At 39.3% G+C, this 21,372-nt stretch overlaps 1 protein-coding gene and 2 non-coding genes across 9 annotated transcripts in view; 2 read left to right on the top strand and 1 right to left on the bottom strand.

The window, feature by feature from the left end:
* TEX14 (testis expressed 14, intercellular bridge forming factor) overlaps positions 1-21,372 on the top strand; it is a 122,159-nt gene that overhangs the window by 778 nt on the left and 100,009 nt on the right. The window contains exon 1 of one of the 7 annotated variants that reach the window (XM_049637760.1): positions 14,688-14,705. The exons of the other annotated variants lie outside the window; for them this stretch is intronic. The gene's annotated coding sequence lies outside the window, so the exon portion shown is untranslated. Of the gene's footprint in view, positions 1-14,687; positions 14,706-21,372 lie in introns of those variants that run through there. 7 annotated transcript variants of the gene reach the window in all.
* Positions 16,014-16,148, bottom strand: LOC125927767 (U4 spliceosomal RNA). The gene has a single exon (XR_007459445.1). It is a non-coding gene; the product is annotated as a U4 spliceosomal RNA (small nuclear RNA).
* On the top strand, positions 17,890-18,053 carry LOC125927703 (U1 spliceosomal RNA). The gene has a single exon (XR_007459395.1). It is a non-coding gene; the product is annotated as a U1 spliceosomal RNA (small nuclear RNA).

Raw genomic sequence — 21,372 nt, 5'->3', positions numbered from 1 at the left:
ATAAACGTAAGGAGAATTCATGATTATAAAGCAACCAGTCTTGGGTGAAGAAGAGGTGGTGTTAACATATTCAGGGTTAGTCCTTCAGTTAGTTTGCTCAAACTCAGTGGAACCGGTCGTGTTTAGAACTTAGTTTCATTGACAGTGGAGAGTTAAAAGTAGACTCTATCTGTAGTCCTACAATTAAGCGTTATTAATATCTTATTTTGACCCTTGAGTTGCCTATAATTATTGTCAGAAATTGCCTATAATTGTTGTCAGAAAATTTTTAAGATTTCTTTAATGCATTTTGCTCTATAGTTAGGCTTTCAAAGTAGGATCCAGGTTTATGAGGCCAGGCACTAGGAACTAAACAAAGCTATGAGATTTTTATGTACCTTCATATGCTGTCAGAGTCTCAAAAAAAAAAAAAAATTTTTTTTTTGAGAGGGAAGAATTGAATCATTTAACTGGTAAGCTACTTAAAACACATTAAATAAACGAATATATTGTAAAGTAAAATGCAAACATAAATTTTCGGATAAATATAAGAAGAAAGATCCAGTTCAAACTGGATACCTCTGTAATCATCCAAAGCCTCCTGGGAATATGGGTGTGTTTTCCTTTGCAATTTGTGGTCACTTGATGAAAAAGTTTGAGAGGCACTGCTATGGACAAATGAGCATGAGCTTTGGAGTCGTACAAATTTGAGTTTCTATCACATCTCAGGAAATTACCATCTGTGAGACTTGCAGCAAGTTACTCAGTTTCATCTCCTTCAGGTGGAAAGTAATATTTCCTGGGGTTATTGGAAAGATCAAATTAACAAATATAAAGTCTTTAGCACAGAAAAGGTACATAATAAATTTTAGCTTCTTCATTTTAAAATACTCTAATATGTGTATTCAGCTGAATAAAGCTTTATTACACACTAGCTCAACAGAGTGCTAATGCTGTGAAACATGTTTTTTAAATGCCTACAATTGTGAAGTGCCAGGGAAAGGTGCTTTTATATATATTTAATTGAACTTGATGCTTACAATAATTCTGTTTACTGGGCCATTTTCTAGAGATACTAGAGAGGAGTAATCTGAATATTTCTGTTATGGCTGAGGAGAAATTTATTTTCTTTTAACCTAAAAATATAGAACTTCTAAAAATGGTGACCTTGCATGTTCAAGTGGATTTGGGAATGGTGAGAGAAATGAGTGCTGTTTGGACTGAGAAAAAACTTTGAATCCAGGCTTAGCTTTAGAGGTGGTTATGATAAGGGTACCTGGGTGGCTCAGTTGGTAAAGCGTCTGACTTCAGCCTAGGTCATGATCTCGTGGTTTCCGACTTTAAATCCCAAGTCAGGCTCTGAGCTGAAAGCTCAGAGCCTGGAGCCCGTTTCAGATTCTGGGTCTCCCTCTCTCTCTCTCTGCCCTTCTCCCACTCATGCTCTGTCTCTCTGTCTCTCTCAAAAATAAACATTAAAAAAAAGGTGGTTATAATAAAGCCTGTAGCCTCAGACACATATTTGGAACATCACTGTCAATTGCACAAAGCCTTATACATGGTAGGAGCTCCATATATATTTGTCCTCCATAAACTCTTGAAACATTCTTCTCATTTCTGTGATGCTACACTCCTCCTTCCTACCCAGCTGGCTTTTCTGTCACCCTTGGAAACTCCTCTTCCATAACCTGGCCCTGAAATGTTACAGTTCTTTTAAAGCCTCATAGCAGACCTGTTGCTAACTATTCTGTCTCTCTCCTCTCTTGTTTCCTCTCATTCTCTCTTTCTCTGTCTCTCTCCTCTCTTGTTCCCTCTCATTCTCTCTCTCTCTGTCTCCCTCTCTGTCTCCCTCTCTCTCTCCCTTTCTTTGCTATCTTACTCACATTCACAGTTCAGCGACTATATGCCAGTGATTCTTAAATTTATATTTCTAGCCCTGCCCTGTTCTCTGACCTACAGAAACAAATATCTGATAGCGTTCTGAGCAGTGCAAAGTCTCTCAACTCAGCCTGTCTTAAACCTAACTTATCTTCTTCAGCCCACTCCCAAAACCTTGTCCTTTTCCTGCATTTCCTGCCTCCAGAATTGAATATCATCCTTCCATGTGCACAGACCACTTCCCTTCAACTCCCCATGTTTGATGCACATGCAAGTACTATCAATTTTCTCTTTGACATATCTTGATGATACTCATGTCTCTACCTCTAGGCCAAGCTGCCACCATTTTGCTTGCAGGTACATAAGATCATTTTAGTTGGTCTCTTTGCATCTTCTCTTCCTCTCTAGTTTGTTCACCCATGCTGCAGCCAAAATGTTCTTTCTACAGTACATTTCAGTTCATGTCACTTCCTATTTTGCTCTTAGGATACAGACCAAATTTCTTAGACTCCCTTTTAAGGCTATCATAGCACCAAATGCCTCTGTGTGATCGTTTACTTAACATATGTCTCCCCAACTAGATTGAAAACTTCAGTAGAGCAGGACCATATGGATTTTACTCACTGTTGTTTTCCTAGAGCCCCTAGCCCAGTGTACGACTTTAGTAGGTACTCAGTAGATACCTGTTAAAAGAAAGGATGATTAGATGATTGACCTGCACCTCTCTCCCTATACTTTTCTATTTTGTACCTTGGTGGAAAATATATGGTAGAAAATATATACTTACAGGAAATATATACTTGTAGAAAACAAAATGTAGGAAATATAAAGAAGAAAATAAAATTGATTCACCTTCTGTTTAACTCAGATAAATTTTGGTTTATTTTATTTTTTTGGTTTATTTTAATCTTTCTACAAGTTCACATAAAAGTGTTTATTTTACATATTTGTGGTTAAATTATGAAGAAATTTGTATATCTTTTATTTTACACTTAATATTTTGTCAGAAGCTTTCTCCTGTGTAATTACAAATTATTTGAAAATTAAGTTTAGTGGTTGCATACTGTTCTGTCCTGAGGGCCATCTTTCTAATCAGTGGCCTATAAATGTACAGTTGAATTATTTCCAGTTGTTTTGCTGTGATGAAATAGCATTCTCTCTCTCTCTCTCTCTCTCTCTGGATACATTTCTGGAAGAATTCCTGGGTCCTCTAGAGAGTATGTACATTTTCATTTTGGATCATACTGCCAAATATTTGTACCACTTATACTCCTATTGACAGCATATGAGGGCTAGTTTTCCCACCTCCACCCCAGCACTGGCCCTTAGCAGTCTTTACGTGCTTTTTTCCCCCCTTCTTTGTTATTGAGGTATAATTAATTTTATTTTTTTATTTTTTTTAATTTTTAAAATATTTTTGAGAGAGAGACAGGGTGTGAGTAGGGGAGGGGAAGAGAGAGAGGGAGACACAGAATGCTTGATTTTAAATTGTTATCTTTTATTACTAAGAGAGGTTAAAACTTTTTTCATATAGTTTTCATGGATAAATATACCTTATCATTGTAACTATCTCATTTATATCCTTTGCCCACTTTTAATTTGTAAAAATGGTAAAACACACATAACATAAAATTTACCATATTAACCATTTTTAAGTGTACAGTTCAATAATGTTAATTATATTCACAATATTGTGCAGCCAATCTCCAGAACATTTTTATCTTTCAAACCTGAAACTCTGTACCTATTAAACAATAACTCCCCAGTCCCCCTTCTCTCAGCCTGTTCTACTTTCTGTTTCTGTGACTACTCTTGATACCTTACAGAGGTGGAATCAAGTAGTATTTGTCTTTTGTGACTGATTTATTTCACTTAGCATAATGTCCTGAAGGTTTATCCATGTTGTATGATGTGTCAGAGTTTATTTTCTTTTTAAGTCTGAATAATATTCAATTGTATATCCATACCACACTTTGTTTGTCCATTCATCTGGGAATGGACACCTTTTGGCTATTGTGAATAATGGTGCAATGAACATCTGTGTACATTCTTTCCTACTTTATAACTGAAGTACTTTAATTTAAAAAACATATTTGTGGGCACCTAGGTGGCTCAATTGGTTAAGCATCTGACTTTGGCTCAGGTCATAATCTCAGGGTTTGTGAGTTCCAGCCCCACATTGGGTAAGCTTGAGCCCCGTATCAGGTGAGCTCGAGCCCCACTTCAGGTGAGTTCAAGCCACGCTTCAGGTGAGCCCTGCTTGTGTCTCTCTCTCTCTCTCTCTCTCTCTCTCTCTCTCTCTCCCCCCTCTCAAAAATAAATAAATTAATTAAATTAAATATATATTTGTAACAGGCCTGTTTTTTTTTAATTATCAGAAACAGTAACTAATATTTATTGTGCTTAGTGTAGGCCAAGCATTCTGCTCATCTTTGACATCAAAACCCATATTCGTAATGCGTATGCTGCCTACCCTCTCTGATATGCATATTGTGTTATACGGGCTATTTGCCTAATCTGTACATCACAAATATCTTCCTACTTTGTCATGTGTATTTAAACTTTGAGATTTTTGGGATGCCTGAGTGGTTCATTCGGTTAAGCATCTGACTCTTGGTTTTGGCTCAGGTCACAATCTCATGGTTTGTGGGTTCAAGCCCCTCATCTGGCTCTGCACTGCGTGGGATTCTCTCTCTCCTGCTGTCTCTCTCTGCCCCTCCCCTGTTTGCACGTGCTCGCTCTCAAAATAAATAAACTTAAAAAAAAAAAAGATTTTAGGGGCACCTGGGTGGCTCAGTTGGTTAAGCGTCTGACTTCAGCTCAGGTCGTGATCTCATGGTTTGTGGGTTCAAGCCCTGCATCGCACTCTGCATTGATAGCTCAGAGCCTGGAGCCTGCTTCAGATTCTGTGTCTCCCTCTCTCTCTGCCCCTCCCCTGCTCACACTCAGTCTCTCTCTCTCTCTCTAAGTAAATAAACATAATAATTTTTAAAAATAAAAAAAAAATCGCTTCTCGGCCTTTTGGCTAAGATCAAGTGTAAAAATAAAAAAAAAAATTTAAACTTTGAGATTTTCTACTTTGTTGATGTTTTTTGTATGCAAATATAGTCAAAGTTTGTATTTAATTCTGACTTTGGTAACATGCTTAGGAAGTGTTTTCTTTGGGGCCCCTGGCTGGCTCAGTTGAAAGAGCATGTGACTCTTGATCTTGGGATTGTGAATTTGAGCACCACATTGGGTGTAGAGATTACTTTAAATAAGAAAATATTTTTAAAAGTCTCAGGACGCCTGTCTGGCTAAGTTGGAAGAGTGTGAGAGTCTTGATCTTGGGGTTGTGAGTTTGAGCCCCACGTTGGGGGTAGAGATTAGTTAAATAAACTTTAGGGGTGGTTGGGTGGCTCAGTCAGTTAAGCATCTGACTCTTGATCTCAGGGTTGTGAGATCAAGCCCTGCGTTGGGCTCTGTGTTGGGCTCTGTGCTGGGCATGGAGCCTACTTAGGAAAAAAAAAAAAAAAAAAGACTATTCTGAAATAAATAAACTTTAAAAAATAAATCATAAGGGCGCCTGGGTGGCTCAGTCAGTTGGGTGGCCGACTAGAGCTCAGGTCATGATCTCATGGTCTGTGAGTTCAAGCCTTACATCTCTGTGCTGACAGCTCAGAGCCTGGAGCCTGCTTCCAATTCTGTGTCTCCCTCTCTTTCTGCCCCTTCCCTGCTTGTTCTCTCTCTCTCTCTCTCTCTCTCTCTCTCTCTCCCTCTCTCTCAAAAATAATAAACATTTAAATAAATAAATAAATAAATAAATAATCATACATAAATAAAAATTAATTTTAAATTTTTCCTTCAAAATTATAAACATAATTACCTGTATTTTTTCTACATATGATTTATAATTTAATTTGGATATTTTAGCCTATCTATTTTTAAATGTAAAGTAGGAGGAAGAAAGTAATTTTTTCCTTATTTCCAGTGGTGAGCCAAATTTCTAAGCACTCTTTTTTTTTTTTTAAGTTTATTTATTTATTTTGAGAGACAGAGAGAGTGAGTGCATACACACTAGCAGGGAAGGGGCAGAGAAAGAATCCCAAGCAAGTTCTGTGCTGTCAGCGCAGAGCCCAACATGGGGTTCAATATCACCAACCATGAGATCATGACCTGCAAGTCAGAGGCATAACAGCCTGAGCCACACTGGCACCCCTCTAAGCACTCTTTATGAGGTAATCTTTCCCCCCATATGACACGCTATTTTTATACATTATAAATATAAATACATACATATATACACACACACACTCACACACACTCACACACACTTTTATACATATACTTTTATGTACTTAGGTCCTATATTCCTGGTATAAAACCTATTTAATTTACTGTGTATGTTAATACTCTACAAGATGTTAATACTCATAAAGATGTTATGAATTTGGTTAAGAGTTTTGCATTTTTATTTGTGAGATTAATTTGTGAAGTTATTATGTCTACTTTGTCTGGTTTTGGCAATAAAGTTTTGCAACCTTTGAAAAATGAACTAAGAAGCTTCTTTAGTTTTTCTATGTTAACATGTTATTATTTAACAAACACCTGTATTTCCTTATATTTTTCCAGTCAAAGAAATATGGCAGTCCTCGGGGGATACTGAGTTCTATAGGGCTTCTGTGAGGATTATAGCACTAATGTCTTTTTATCTTCTTTTTTTTTTTTTAAATGTTTATTGTTTAGAGAGAGAGAGACAGGGCATGAGTAGGGAAGGAGCAGAGAGAGAGGAAGACACAGAATCCAGAGCAGGCTCCAGGCTCTGAGCTGTCAGCACAGAGCTCAATGTGGGGCTTGAACTCACGAACCGTGAGATCATGACCCAAGCCAAAGTCGGATGCTTAATTGTCTGAGCCACCCAGGTGCTCCAGCACTAATGTCTTCCTTAACCTACTTGAGCTACAAGAAAGTGAGAGAAAGTTACCTTTTTTGCCATAAGGCACACTGTGTCAGATGAATGTTTTGATAACTAGGCCGATAACAATAAGTTCTTGTGAAATATTGGAATTAGTCTCGTGAAGGGTATGGGTGGTTTAAGAGCTGTGTGTTATTTGTTTAAGAAATCTTCTGAAAATGGCATTTTGAATTTAAGAGTTGTTTGGTGGTAACAGTAGTTTAGTTCTTAGACATCATCTTTCTCCCTTACATGAGTGGTTCCTGCCAGATTTCAAGGTATCTTAACTTTTATTTCACAAAACAAAACGTAGATATTTTGTTTATAGATTAGACTGTGTATACATATATATGTTTATGTGTATATATAGATATATATTACATAGTTGTTCTTTGGGGGAGAAAATCTATAAAAATCAAACTGGTTACTGTCAAAAGGCCAGATTTGAGGAATAGTTGCAGCTCACATCACAGAGTCTCCTCCTTACTCTGCCCCAGAATGTTTTTCTCTCTCCATGTCAGACACCTGTATGTTCTCAGTTATTACTTGTTAATCTTTAATAAGATTTTTGAACAGCATTTTTTCTTCCTGTTTTAACGATATGAAACTCTGGCTAATTTGTTTTGGCAGAGGACAGAACACCAGAAGAGTTTTGTATAATAAAAAGACTTGGGAAATAAGGTGATTCTGGTGTGGTCTTGGAGAAACAATTGAAGAACAGTTGGAACTTGTAAACTCCAATTTTAATTTACAGTGAAGAAGGCAGGAGAGGATTAAGACTATTTATATGTCGATATGAAATATTTGAATCATTAACCATTGCCTGAGACAGGATTTACTCCTTTTGAAGAGTCTAATATGAATCAATGAAGGCTGGGTGGCTTCTTGTAGGATGGAATCGCCAGTAGTATCGTTCTGGGTTTCAGAGATACCCGTTCAGGGAAGAGTGGAGGGTTAAGGATATTTGGAAGCACAACTTATTTTTGCTTGGGAAGACATCCTGGTCAGTCAGGCTTCCAATCCTATAGACCATCATCAGTGCTACCTGAGCTGTTCTCTAATTAACTCAGCTCAGAATTAGAACTAGTGTTTATACAACTGCTCTTTTTTTTTTTTTTAAGAGTTTCTTTTAAAAAGTCACCTCTACCCCAAACGTGGGGCTCAAACTCACCCTGAGGTCAAGAGTAGCATGACCTACTGAGCCAGCCAGCTGCCCTCCTATACACCTGCTCTTTTAAGTAAGGGTGATCATTTGCTGCATATTTGAAAGAGCATAGTTTGTACTTGTGCTGGAAGCCTTGGACAACCTATTTAGCAATCTTAGGACTGGATTTTCTTTTCTTTTTTTTTTTTTTCATGTTTATTTTTGAGAGAGAAAGAGAGAGGAGTGCATGCAAGCGGGGGAGGGGAGAGTGAGGGAGACAGGATCCAAAGAGGGCTCTGTGCTGACAGGAGAGAGCCCGAAGCGGGGCTTGATCTCATGAACTTTGATATCATGACCTGAGCTGAAGTCAGACACTTTACTGACTGAGCAACCCAGGCACCCCACTAAGACTGGATTTTCATACGCAGTTTTGCCAAATTTAATCTTTTTAGTCTTGGTATTTCAGTCATGTGGATAGCAGCTTACTGAACTGTGCCAGACATCAGTGATGTCATCAGCTCCAAAACCTTAAAAGAAGGAACTCATTTATGTTGTTTATCTTTAAATCTGTAGAGCATCTTTACCTAAATTTTATTTTAACAGCACCACTAACTATATAGTAGAAATAGGATGTGCTAAATGAGATCAACAAAAGGGGTGTGGAATATGTAGATGAGCGCAGTGACTGCTGGTCATGGTTACATTCAGGCATATATTTTCCAAGATTTTGGCAATATTCAGATGTACAAAATAATTCTGCATAGTAACTATAGTTTGGAAACTCTTTATTTCAGAAGCAGTGGGGTGGATAGAATGCATGAGGAAAGTGATCCTACCTGTAGAATGACTTGAATCTGAGGGTGAGGTGCTGGGCAAGGCATGAAGACCATTACTGGTAGGAAACATACCATGATCAGGAGGGTGGCTTTCCCACGGTGAGGCTTACCCGTTGAATCCAGGATGTGCTGACCACAAAGATTTCCCCAAATGTGCAAAGCTCAGCTGTATAACTTGTGATAGTAGGGGATTGCATTTGTGCTTTACCCTGGTCTTCCCTTAAAAAGAAGAAAAAAAAAAAAAAGAGTATGTCTTGCACATTCCAGGCCACATTAAGATGGAGAGCTTTTCTTAGGGTGTAGTAGTAAGCTGTTTCATTTACCTATAAGGGTATGGCTTGTTCTGTATAATTTTGTGTAAGTGTTTTCTATTACAATTTTTATATCCTTTCTTCATACAATAGCCTTATGGTTACATTACGTATGTGTGGATGATTAGGGATGTCCTACCCTTTGCAGATCTTTTGGCCACAACGTCAACATCATGCCTCACAAAGTAAGAGAATACTCTCACAGGTTTTTCAGATTAGGAGAGCGGTATTTTTTTGTAGGCAATTATTTAGCGTACCACATCATCGAAACCAAGCATACAGCAGTGTCACCCAGAGGGACTTAGAATATGTAAATGAGCAGTGTCTGCTGGTTTATGTTGTACATACATTTGTCCGTTTTGCAAGTATTATGGTACCCAAAATGTTACTGTCTGGCTTTTACAGTTTGGAGAAGTCTTCATTTCCTAAGTGACAAGCTAGAGTTTGCATGAAGAGTGAAGAGAATGACCACGTGTCTAGTGCTTGGAATGAGGATGAGGTACCAACAATGCCATTTGCTTATACTTACCTGGTAGAGGAGAGATACCAGGATTGCAAAGGTGATATTTTTCTCTGGGCACATCTTACCCGTTGCACTCCAGGTGCACTGGCCTCTGTGATTTTTCTCAACTATGGGAAACTGGACTGCATGATTTGTGGTAGAGAGGGATTATGTCTGTGCTCTCCACTTGTATCTTGCATTTTGAAAAGACAGTTGATGATTGACTTATTACTGCTTGGCTTTTAAGCCATCAATATTTTTTGTAATCATTCTTTTTTTAAAAAAATGTTTATTTTTGAGAGAGAGAGACCTACCGAGTGCGAGTGGGGGAGGGGCAGAGACAGAGGGAGACACAGAATCCAAAGCAGACTCCAGGCTCTGAGCTGTCAGCACAGAGCCTGATGCCAGCTCGAACCCCGAAACCGCTAGATCGTGAGCTGAGCCGTGGTGGGTCGCTTAACCGACTGAGCCACCCCAGACGCCCCTTTGTAGTCATTTTTCACAGGTTTTTTTTTAATGTATATTTATTTTTGAAAGAGAGTGTGAGCGGGGGAGGGGCAGAGAGAGGGGGACAAAGGATTCTAGGACTGAGCCATCCAGGCGTCCCTGTAATCATTTTGTATAACTTGATGTGTGCGGCCGTTATTGCTTGCGTGGGTGTTCACTTTCGTACCAAGTTGTCTAGCCAAATGGAGTGTACTCTTCTGTCGACCACTAGAGGGCTCACTTTGCACCACCTCAAGCTACCTGCATCTGTTTCTGCTCTTGATCGTTCCCTAGGTGTTTACAGTAAAAGAATAGGAAGAAGAGGTTTCTAGGAAAGTTTGAGCACCTAGAAATGCACCTAGGACAGGGGATAAAGGGTGTAAATAATTTAAAGGACTGTCTTCACTTTGTTGATTAACAGTGTGATGTGATGGCTGGCAGTCTCAGTCAGTGGAACATGCAACTCTTGATCTTGGGGTTGTGAGTTTGAGCCCCACACTGGGCGTAAAGATTACTTAAAAATAAAATCTTTTAAAAAAGTGCAAAAGGACAGATTACTTTGAAGAAAACTGGGAGTTTATAATTTACCACTTATATTCTTAACTGAGTAGTTATAATTTCAGAGGGGTTTTTCACTCCTTTTCAGGTATGTCTCATGAGCAGTATCCTTAGATTCTCCCCAAAATGAGAAACTGGACTACAGTATAATCTCTGCTAGTGACAGTGTTTTATGTTTTCTCCTAGACCTTGATTTTTGCCCCCAAATAATTTTACTAAAGTAATGTTATGCATGTGAAAAGCATTATACAGAAAGACTCCATCTGAATAGTAACACTCCCTTGATCCACCCTTTCACACTCTGCCCCCATTTCTCTCCCCAGAGCATTACTTTTTTTTATTTTTAAAGTAAGCTAGAGGTCCAACATGGGGTTTGAACTCAGGATCCCAAGATCAAGAGTCACATGCTCTACCTACTGAGCTAGGGGACTCCCAGAATACTACTTTTAAAACTTGTTTAGCTGTTTTTTATAGTCAACTACAATAAATGTTTGTGCTAGTGTTTATATGAAGGATTTGGCTGATCTTCCCCACCCTAGTACATTCCTTCCTCTATCCTGTCATTTATATTCCTGGAATAATCTTTTAACTTCTTTAGTCGGTTCCCTTGGTAGCTTTAAGTCATGTATCTTTATTATTTGTTAGGTCCTCACTAAGAAAGACAAGGATATTAGAAAGACTTTGGGGTTTTAAAACAAAGTGTTATGATTTTTCCCCTTCCAATCATAAAAAGAAATTTATTAATAATATTTTTGTAAAAAAATAACATTTTTGTAGACTATGTACAGTCTACAGGAAGAAATGTGAGTGGTAGGAAAATGTGAAGTTTTTACCACTTGTAAATAGTATTGATTTTGAAATTTCATTTCCTTTTTATTTTATTTATTGAGATATAATTGGCATACAATATTATATTAGTTTCAGGTGTACAGCATAGTGATTGGACATTTGTATACATTGTGAAAAAGTTACCGTAGTAAGTCTAGTTACCATCTGTCACCTTACAAAGTTAATACAATACTATTGACCAAATTCCCCATACTGTATATTATATCCCCATGACTTCTTTATTATATAGCTGGAAGTTTGTACTTCTTAATCCCCTTCAGCCATTACACACACCCCCCCCACCCCGACAATCAACCATCAATCTGTTCTCTCTATTGATGAGTCTAACAAACATTTCGTTTTTATAGATTCTACATATAAATGAAATCATGTGGGATTTGTCTTTCTTTAACTTAAAACCTTCATTTTTTAAGTATTCATTGCTGGAGGGTGCCTGGGTGACTCAGTCAGTTAAGTATCCGACTTTAGCTCAGGTCATGATCTCACAGTTCGTGAGTTTGAGCCCCGCATCAGGCTCTGTGCCAACAGCTCAGAGCCTGGAGCCTGCTTCAGATTCTGTGTCTCCCTCTCTCTCTGCCCCTCCCCTGCTTGCACTCTGTCTCTCTCTCAAAAATAAACATTAAAAATATTTTTTTAAGTGTTCATTGCTGGTATGTAGAAATACAGTTGATTTTTGTGTATTAATCTTGTATCCTGTGACTTTGCTAAATTCAATTATGAATTTTAGTAGGTTTTTTGGTGTAAATGCTTTAGGATTTTCAACATAAACTGTCATGTCATATGTGAATAGAAACTGTTTTCCTTCTTTCTTTCCAAACTAAGGCTTTTAATTTATTTTCCTTGCCTTAACCTCTAGCTGGAATAAAAGTGGCTAAAGTAATCATGCTTGTTTTGTTCCTTATCTGGAAGAAAAATACTTTCACCATAAAGTGTATTAGCTGTAGGATTTTCATAGATACCATTTATCAATCTAGTGGTACTTTGCTAAGTTTTTTGAAATCATAAATGGATATTGAATTTTGTTAACTACTTTTTCTGCAACTACTTCTTAATCTGTTGATATGATGAATTATATGGCTTGATTTTCTAATGTTAAACCAACTTTGCATTCCTGGGATAAACCCTACTTGATCATGATGTACTATTACTCTTTTTGTTTATTGCTGGATTTGGTTTGCAGTTTTAAAGGAATTAAAGTAATTTTGTATCTATGTCCATGAGGGATAATATTCGGTACTTTTCTTACATGGTCTTCATCTGGTTTAGGTATCAGAGTAATGCTGCTTCATAAAATAAGTTGGCTTCATCCCTTGGGTGCGCCATTGAAGGTCCTTGGTGTCACATGGGGCAGAAAAAGGCAAAAGTGGTTGGGTTCCCACTCTGGCCAAATGGTGTTGGATGAATGTGAGCAGCTCTCCTCACAAGTCCAGGTATTTGTGCCAACGAGTATATGGTGAAAAGCTGTGGCAAAGATGGCTTTCATATTTGTGTGTGGCTCCACTCCTTCCTATCATCCACATCAACAAGATGTTGTCCTGCACTGAGGCTGAGGGGTGTCTTCAGAAAGCTGCAGGGCACATTGGTCCACGTTGGCCAAATTAGCATGTCCATCCACACCAAACTGCAGAACAAGAATCATGTGATAGAGGTCCTGTGCAGGGTTGAGTTCAAGTTCCTTGGCTGACAGAACATCTACATCTCCAAGAAGTAGTACTTTACCAAGGTTAATGTGGGTGAATTTGAAGACATTATGGCTGAAAGGCAGCTCATCTCTGGTGGCTGTGGGATCAGATATATCCCTAATTGTGTCCCCCTGGATAAATGTCAGGCCCTGCACTCATGAGGGTTTCAGTGCTGCCCCTCCTTACTCATACCCACCAATAAAACCTACTTCTTGTCCAAAAAAATGGGGTAGGAAATGTTTCCTTCTCTTCTGTTTTCTCAGATTAGTTTTGTGCAGAAGAGTGACATGATTGAATTTAGGCTTTAGCAGGATACTTGGCTACTCTGTTAATAGACTGGGAGTGGTGAAAGGATGGAAGAAGGGAGATTACTTAGAATGTTACTGCACTCTTCTAGGCAGGAGATGAGAATGGCTTGTACCAAAGTGGTAGCACTGGAGGTGGTGAGAAGGGGTCAGATTCTGAACATATTTTTAAAGGAAAAATGATAAAGACTTGCTGTGGATTGAATGTGTTATATAAGAGGAAAGAAAGGAGAAAAATATGACCCCTAAGTTTTATCTGTACCTTTAATTTTTTTTTTCCACCTATTAAATGTAGAATCCAGGAGGCTGTACCTCCTGTTCCTCCTCTCCATCATTCTTATTCACAGATGGGGAGGCCAGGGTATCAACATCTCAAGGTACTTAAAATCATATGGGAAAGGATGGTCTCCTTCTTTACATTGTAAGAAAAACTTGTGTGTGAAAAACTTCTAATGTAAACTAAAATAGATTAATAATAATAGTATTCTCCTATTTAGCAACACTAAGTTAAGCTTCAGCAATGAACAACTCAAGGCCAATCTTGTTTCATCTATACCTCTACACTTTAAACCTCCAAACCTATCTTGAAATAAACCCATACATCATGGTGTTTCAGGCATGATTATTTCAGTATGTATCTCTAAATATAATGGCTGTACTTTTTCTTGACATCTTTAGCTACTTTATTGAAGTATGATATAAAATAACATTCACCCATTATTTGGTTTAATGATTAGTATTTTATACAGTTGTCAAACCATTACCACAATCCAGTTTTAGCACATTTTTATGACCCTCCCCACCCAAATTCTCCTGTGCCCATTTGCAGTTGCCCTGGTTCCCATGCCCCAACCCTAGCCATGGGCAACAATGGATCTATCTTTTATAGATTTGCCTTATCTAGAAATTTCATATAAAATGGAATCACATAGTGTATAGTGTGTCTGACTTCTTTCATGTAGCATAATGTTTTTGAGTTCATTCATACTGATAAATTTATCATTATTTTATTCCTTTTTATTGCTAAGTAGTATTCTGTTGTTCTGCTTATTTTTCTATTCTGTATTTTTATCAAGCAGGTAAGCCTGTACCACCTAATTTGTGGCACTGGAATGCTAACTTTATTTGTTGTTTTTCCTGATTTTATCTCTTGTGAAAAAGGAGGTTTAAGATTTATTTCTGGCTGGTTTGTTTTTCTCTAGGTCAGTTTGAATTCTGGACTCTTGAGGCTGTTAAAATAACCAGGTATATTACCCTTTTTTTTTTTTTTTTAATGTTTATTTGTTTTTGAGAGAGAGACAGAGCATGAGCAGAGGAGGGGCAGAGAGAGAGGGAGACACAATCTGAAGCAGGCTCCAGACTCTGAGCTGTTAGCACAGAGCCCAACATGGGGCTCAAACCCCCAAACTGTGAGATCATGACCTGAGCTGAAGTCAGACGCTTAACTGACTGAGCCACCCAGGCACCCTATCGGTTTTTTTGTTTATTTATTTATTTCTGAGAGAGAGGGAGAGCATGACCAGGGGAGAGGCGCAGAGAGAGAGAGAGAGATTGAGAGAGAGAGAGAGAGAGAGAGAGAGAGAATCCCAAGCAGGCTCCCTGCTGTCAGCATAGAGCCAATCCCATGAACCACGAGATCTTGACCTAAGCCAAAACCCGAGTCAGACCTCAACCAACCCAGCCACACAGTTACCCCGAGCATCCAACTCTTGATTTTGGCTCAGGTCATGATCCCAAGGTCGTGGGATCGAACCTTGCGATGGGCTTGCGTCAGGCTTGTATCAGGCTCTGTGCTGAGCATGGAGCCTGCTTGGGATTCTCTTTCTCTCTCTCTCTCTCCCTCTGCCCCTGTCCCCCACTTGAACTCTCTCTCTCTCTCTAAAAAGAAAAAATAAAAAACATTTTTTCCACCTACATGTTTTTTCCCAACCTGTATATTCAATTTTTTATTTCTACAATCATATATTTAAGATCTTTATTTGTTTTTCTTTTCTATCCATATACTTTCTTGTACTTGTTTTTCAGGTGCAAGGTGTTTTAGCTGAGGATTTTTTTAAAATTTTTGTTAATGCTTATTTATTTTGAGGGAGAGAGAGACAGAGTGCAAACTGTGGAGGGGCAGAGAGAGAGGGAGATACAGAATCTGAAGAAGGCTCCAGACTCCGTGCTGTCAGCACAGAGCCCCATGTGGGTTCAAAATCACAAGCTGCGAGATCATGACCTGAGCAGAAGTCGGACGCTTAACCGACTGAGCCACCCAGGTGTCCCAGCTCTCTAATGATAGTTTTTATTTTCATTTTTAGTTTTCTTCCCTTTGCATAATCTGCCTTCTCCAAACTGTCTTCTTGTGGTTGGTTTGTTTAGCTTCTTTCATGTTAGAGGCTTTTGTCTGACCAGATGTCTGGTCATCCTTGGTGGTTCAGTGTTCCTTGATTATTTATAAGTGTTCAATATACCATCTCTACCCATTACCCAGAATTATTTACAGTAGTGAAAAATTGAACCAACCTAAGTGTCCAGCATTAGGGGAATGATTATATAAATTATGGGCCATCCATAAGATGGACTGTCATGCCAAAATTAAAAAAAAATTTTTAAGTTTATTCATTTTTGGGAAAAGTTTTCAATTAGCAATAATCGCGCCTCGGATAAACCTCATTGGCTACGATACTGCCACTGCGCAAAGCTTAAGTTTATTCATTTTTGAGAGAGAGACAGTGTGAGTGGGAGAGGGGCAGAGAGAGAGGGAGACACAGAGTCCGAAGCAGGCTCCAGGCTCTAGGCTCTGTTGAGCTGTCAGCACAGAGCCCGACACGGGGCTTGAACTTGGGAGCGGTGAGCTCATGACCTAGGCTGAAGGCGGGTGCTTAACCAGCTGAGCCACCCAGGTGCCCCAGAAATTTAAAATTATATTAACAAGTAGGGAGTTAATTGGAAGCACTTAGGGCCAAGGCAAGGGCTTCCCTGTAGAGTAATCTGCATAGGCCCTTGTAGCAGAGAAAGCCCATGGCTGACATCTTTGGGACTTTGTTTTAGGGTGTTCACATTTTTCAGAGGAAACTTCCAATATCCTAGAAGGTAAAGGTTGGTTGCCAGTGTCCTGGAAATCAAATGGAAGTTGAGAGGGAGGTCTCAGCATTCAGCCTTTGGAATGTATATGTACATTTTCTTTTCAGTAGAAGTTTGAGTTTTCATCTGAGCTTCTCCAGAGAGCTCCAGAGATGCAGAAATTTAAAGTCATGCTTCCTGTATATTTTTAATGAGAGAGAATGAAGTTAGTTGGTAAAATAATGTATGAATTAATTATATGTTATAATTATATGTTGTATTGTCTTCACTGTTTTGTTTTTTTGATTTTTTAAAGTTTGTTTCTTTTGAGAGAGAGAACACATGCAGCCCAATTCAGGGCTTGAACTCAGGTACCATGATATCAGTACCTGAGCCGACATCCAGAGTCCGCCTAATCGATGCTTAACTGACTGAGCCACCCAGGTGCCCCTGTCTTGACTATTTGAAAAAAAACAAACAAGAAAAACCCTGCTCTAGAGACCCACAGTCTAGTGAGTAAGGGAATTGAATGCCAGGCAGAGAGAAAGTAAAGAAGCAATATAGGCACAGGCTAAACTGCTCTCAAGGAAAGCAGTCCGTCCTTAGAGGGCTAGGTGTTAACTGACCATGGGCAGGAGTAGGAGACAAAGCTTGGAGCCTGAGCTGGGTGGGAGAGCTGGCTCAATAGTTCTTCCCCCTTCTGTACAAACTGAGGAACAGATTCAGAGGCTAAAAGCTTATCTAGAATTGTGCAGTGTGTACGCTGAATTGCATTCAAGATCTTGGATTCCAAAACCCTTACTCTGCAATACACCCTGCCAGCATGTAGCCGCGACATTCTCCACTCCTTGCTCTTCCACCTCCTGGAATAGGAGAAAATGGTATGGAGCATTGGTATCCCTAGAAACCCTGAAGCTGAACTGGCTTGCGGCTAAAGGCTCATTTGTGTTGGTTTGCTGAAGGGTACTTCACACAGGGAGATCTGAAGACCAGCTACACCAAAATTCGGGAGAGGGATGGATGGATTTTTGTCAAGAAAATAGCCTATAGACATCAGTTAGGTTGAGGCAAATAGAGGAGGAGCTGGTCTGAAGAGGCAGCCTCAAGGGGACTCACTCAGGTGTAGGCTTAACCCGCCCAGGGTGTATGACATTATAGGTGGAAGTGGAGTATGTAGACTCAAGACTCAGGGCATTTTGGAACTGTGTTTTCTGGAGAGATGTGCATGATTATTTGCCGTTACCAATTAAGGTACGTAGTAAGAAAATCAGGCTTTGAGTGTCGCTATATAGATAAAAGCCAATTAGAGTCGTTTCAGGAGTGACCCCAACCTCAAAGTGGTGTGCGCAGCAGTGGGTATCACTGTGATCACTTCCATCTCATACTTACCTAACAGGGGAAATACCATGATTACAAAGGTAGCTGCTCAGGGTGAGGTTTATCCATTGTACTCTAGGTGTGCTGCTGGTCCCTGTGATTTCCCCAAATGTGGGAAGCTAAGCTGCATGACTTCTGGTAGTGGGGAACTGTGTTCTGGTTTCCCCTATGTGGTTGTGTCCCAAGAACAGTTACTGTAGTTGTTTTTTGGTGCGTTACTAAGGCATTTTGGAGGAGATTGGCCTGAAATTCTTGCTACTAAGATTGCTCTGTTTTAGCCTATTCAGTTGGTAATGCTTTTTGGTGGTAGTGAATTGCTTATGTTTGGGTAAGTTAATTCTATAATTACTAAGCTTGTTTCTTTATACCGTGCTAAACTTGTTTTATATCCTATTGGACAGCACTGCTACCCTTACCTAAAAAGTTCCCACATTCAGCTTTCTTTTGTGAAAGCTGTGGGGTGCGGGTACAGGGAGGGCCTAGAGTTCTAGAGAGTGAGCCAGTGTGGAGCCTCTCCCCTGCTTGCTCAAGGACGCGTGCATGCGCGTGTGCTCTCTCTCTCTCAAGATAAATGAAGTTTAAAAATATATGTTAAAAAGAAAAAGAGCTACCTGGGATCCACAGAAGCCACTATTGAATTCAGGGTTGGTTTAAACATTTAGGTACTGTAGGCAGGGTGCCTAAAACAGTTTTAAAATCAAAGAAAAAAGGTGAATTTTTAGGTGGAAGAAAATGTCATATATGGGAATGCTTGGCTGGCTCAGTCGGTAGAGCATGCAACTTTTGCTCTCAGGTTCATTATGAGTTCGAGCCCATGTTGGGGGTAGAGGTTACTTTCAAAAAAAAGAAAAGAAATGTCATGTATAATAATATATCTATCTTCTTATAAATACAGTCACATAATTTTAATGTGTATGGTTTTTTTAATGGAGGAAGGGTCCATGAAGGCAAAAGTGTGTAGGGCCCTTTAAAATCATAACATGGTCCTGACTGAAGCTGATTCTTACTTTCATTAGTTCTCACCACTTTTCATATAGTTCTGGCAGGCAGGTCTATTTTCCTTACAGGTTGTGATCTTATTATTGAAGGCAGAATCTATCTCTGCATTGTTTCTTTTATTTTTTTTTATTTTTATTTTTTTAAATGTTTATTTATTTTTGAGAGAGAGAGCGAGAGTGCATGAGCAGGGGAGGGACAGAGAGGGAGACACAGAATCCGAAGCAGGCTCCAGGCTCTGAGCTGTCAGCAGAGCCGGAGGTGAGGCTCGAACTCACAAACAGTGAGATCGTGACCTGGGCCGAAGTTGGACGCTTAACCGACTGAGCCACCCAGGCGCCCCTGCATTGTTTCTTTTAGTATCTCTAGTGCTTAGGCTGGTAGCTGGCACCTTAAAAGTTTAGGTGGCTTGGGGTGCCTGGGTGGCTCGGTGGGTTGAATGTCCGACTTCAGCTCAGGTCATGATCTTATGGTTCGTGGGTTCGAGCCCCATATTGGGCTTTGTGCTGGCAGCATGGAGCGTGCTTGGGATTCTGTGTCTCCTTCTCTGTCACTGCCCCTCCCCCACTCGTGCACAGGTGCTCGCTCTCTGTCTCTCTCTCTCAAAAATAAATATTTTTTAAAAAGCTTAGGTAGCTGTGAGAAGTGTGCACTACATACATTTAAGTAATGACTTGAGAACAGTTTTTCATTTTGCTTAATCATTAGCAGTACTGATAGAAATTCAAGAATACTTTGTGACTACCGAAGATACTAGAGTAGACGGTGTGGCCCTCGGAATAGCAAAAAGTCTCTGAGTACTTGTGAAGTCAAATCTGTGGGGGACACAAATAGTCCTAGAGGTCTCAGGGCTATAGCTAGCCTGGCATTCATGGATACCATAGAAACAGTCGAAGTTTTACCTTCCTTCTGTGAAATCAAATCTCCCGGAATGAAATTAGGAAGGTAGTTCAATAATGAAATGATACTTTATATATCTGAAGTGGGCTGGGTCACACTTTGTAGATGCAGTTATCTAGCAAATGTCTAACTAGCGTGACTGAAGCCAGGGCCGATGTGCGAATGGGATCAGCTACCTGCAACCCAGGGTAGAGTGGCTGTAGAGTGTTACTCATGCTTTCCTGGTAGTGGATTAGATTCCGTTTGTTGGTACTGTGGGCAACTTCTTGACAGTTACACCTGCTTTATAAACTTACATAACAAAACTCAGCTTTTAAAAATTGAATATACATGCCACCCTCATTATATTTCTACATATCACTCCTTCTCTGGTCCCATGAGTCTAAGGAATGGATGGAGATTGAGAGATGGAGATGAGACTCACAGACTGAGGGGCTTGTCAATTGGAACAGAACATCTGAATTGGCAGGGAAGCCATGATCTAGGAACTCTCCAAATACTCACTGTACTGAGGGAGGGGCTGTGTTTCTCCATCTTGGCTTATTTGGGGCCTTTGATTTAGTTGGTCATTGTAGTTGGTTGTTTTATTCTCTATGTATATACAAATTATTACTGATAATTATCATTGTTTCTAGAAGGTATATTCAAGCACTGATACCTAAAATATGGTTAAATCACAATTTCAACCTAAGACTATTTGATGTTAAACCCAGTATTCAAAACTCTTTATTTTTAAAAAAAATTTTTATTGTTTATTTATTTTTGAGAGTGAGAGAGAGAGCATGAGTGGGAGAGGGGCAGAGAAAGAGAGAGTCAGACACAGAATCTGAAGCAGGCTCCAGGCTCTGAGCTGTCTGCATAGAGCCAGACGTGGGGCCCGAACCCATGAACTGTGAGATCATGACCGATGCTTAACAGACTGAGCCACCCAGGCACTCTGTGTTCAAAATTCTTTAAATACTATGCAATACTCCTGTAGTGATTCAACTAGGATTTGGTGGTCCCCATATTTTTTTTAAGTTAATTTATTTGTTTATTTTGAGAGAGAGTGAGAGTGCATGGGAGAGACAGAGAGAGAGGTGGGGGGAGAGAGAGAGAACCCTAAGCAGGCTCCACACAGCTCGGAGCCCAATGCCGGGCTCAAACCCACAAACCACAAGATCATGACCTGAGCCAAAATCATGACCTGATACTTAATGGACTGAGCCACCCAGGCGCCCCTGGTATTTCCTTATTATTCATAATCTCCTTATTATGAAGAAAAAACAATCTAACAATATTATTGAAATTCTGTAACCTGTATTTCACAACTAATAAAATTTATGTCTTTTGCATTTCCTTTCAGTAATTTTCATTAAGGATACACATTTTTACAAAATTGTGGTCATGGTATACATACCATTTCATATTCTGTTTCCTCCTAACCTTTTATATAATTTTTTCATGTTGTTAATTATTATTATTTACTATTACGTTTTTTTAATATTTCCCCTATTGTTTTGACGTCAAAGGTTTTTGGGCTACTTTGGTTTTTGCAATGGTAAATAAATCTATGATGAATACCTTTGTACATAGGACATTGTCTTTCTCT

The sequence above is a fragment of the Panthera uncia genome, chromosome E1, assembly GCF_023721935.1.
Source record: "Panthera uncia isolate 11264 chromosome E1, Puncia_PCG_1.0, whole genome shotgun sequence".
NCBI classification, from domain to species: Eukaryota; Metazoa; Chordata; class Mammalia; order Carnivora; family Felidae; genus Panthera; species Panthera uncia.
This window is presented reverse-complemented; position numbering and strand designations above follow the sequence as displayed.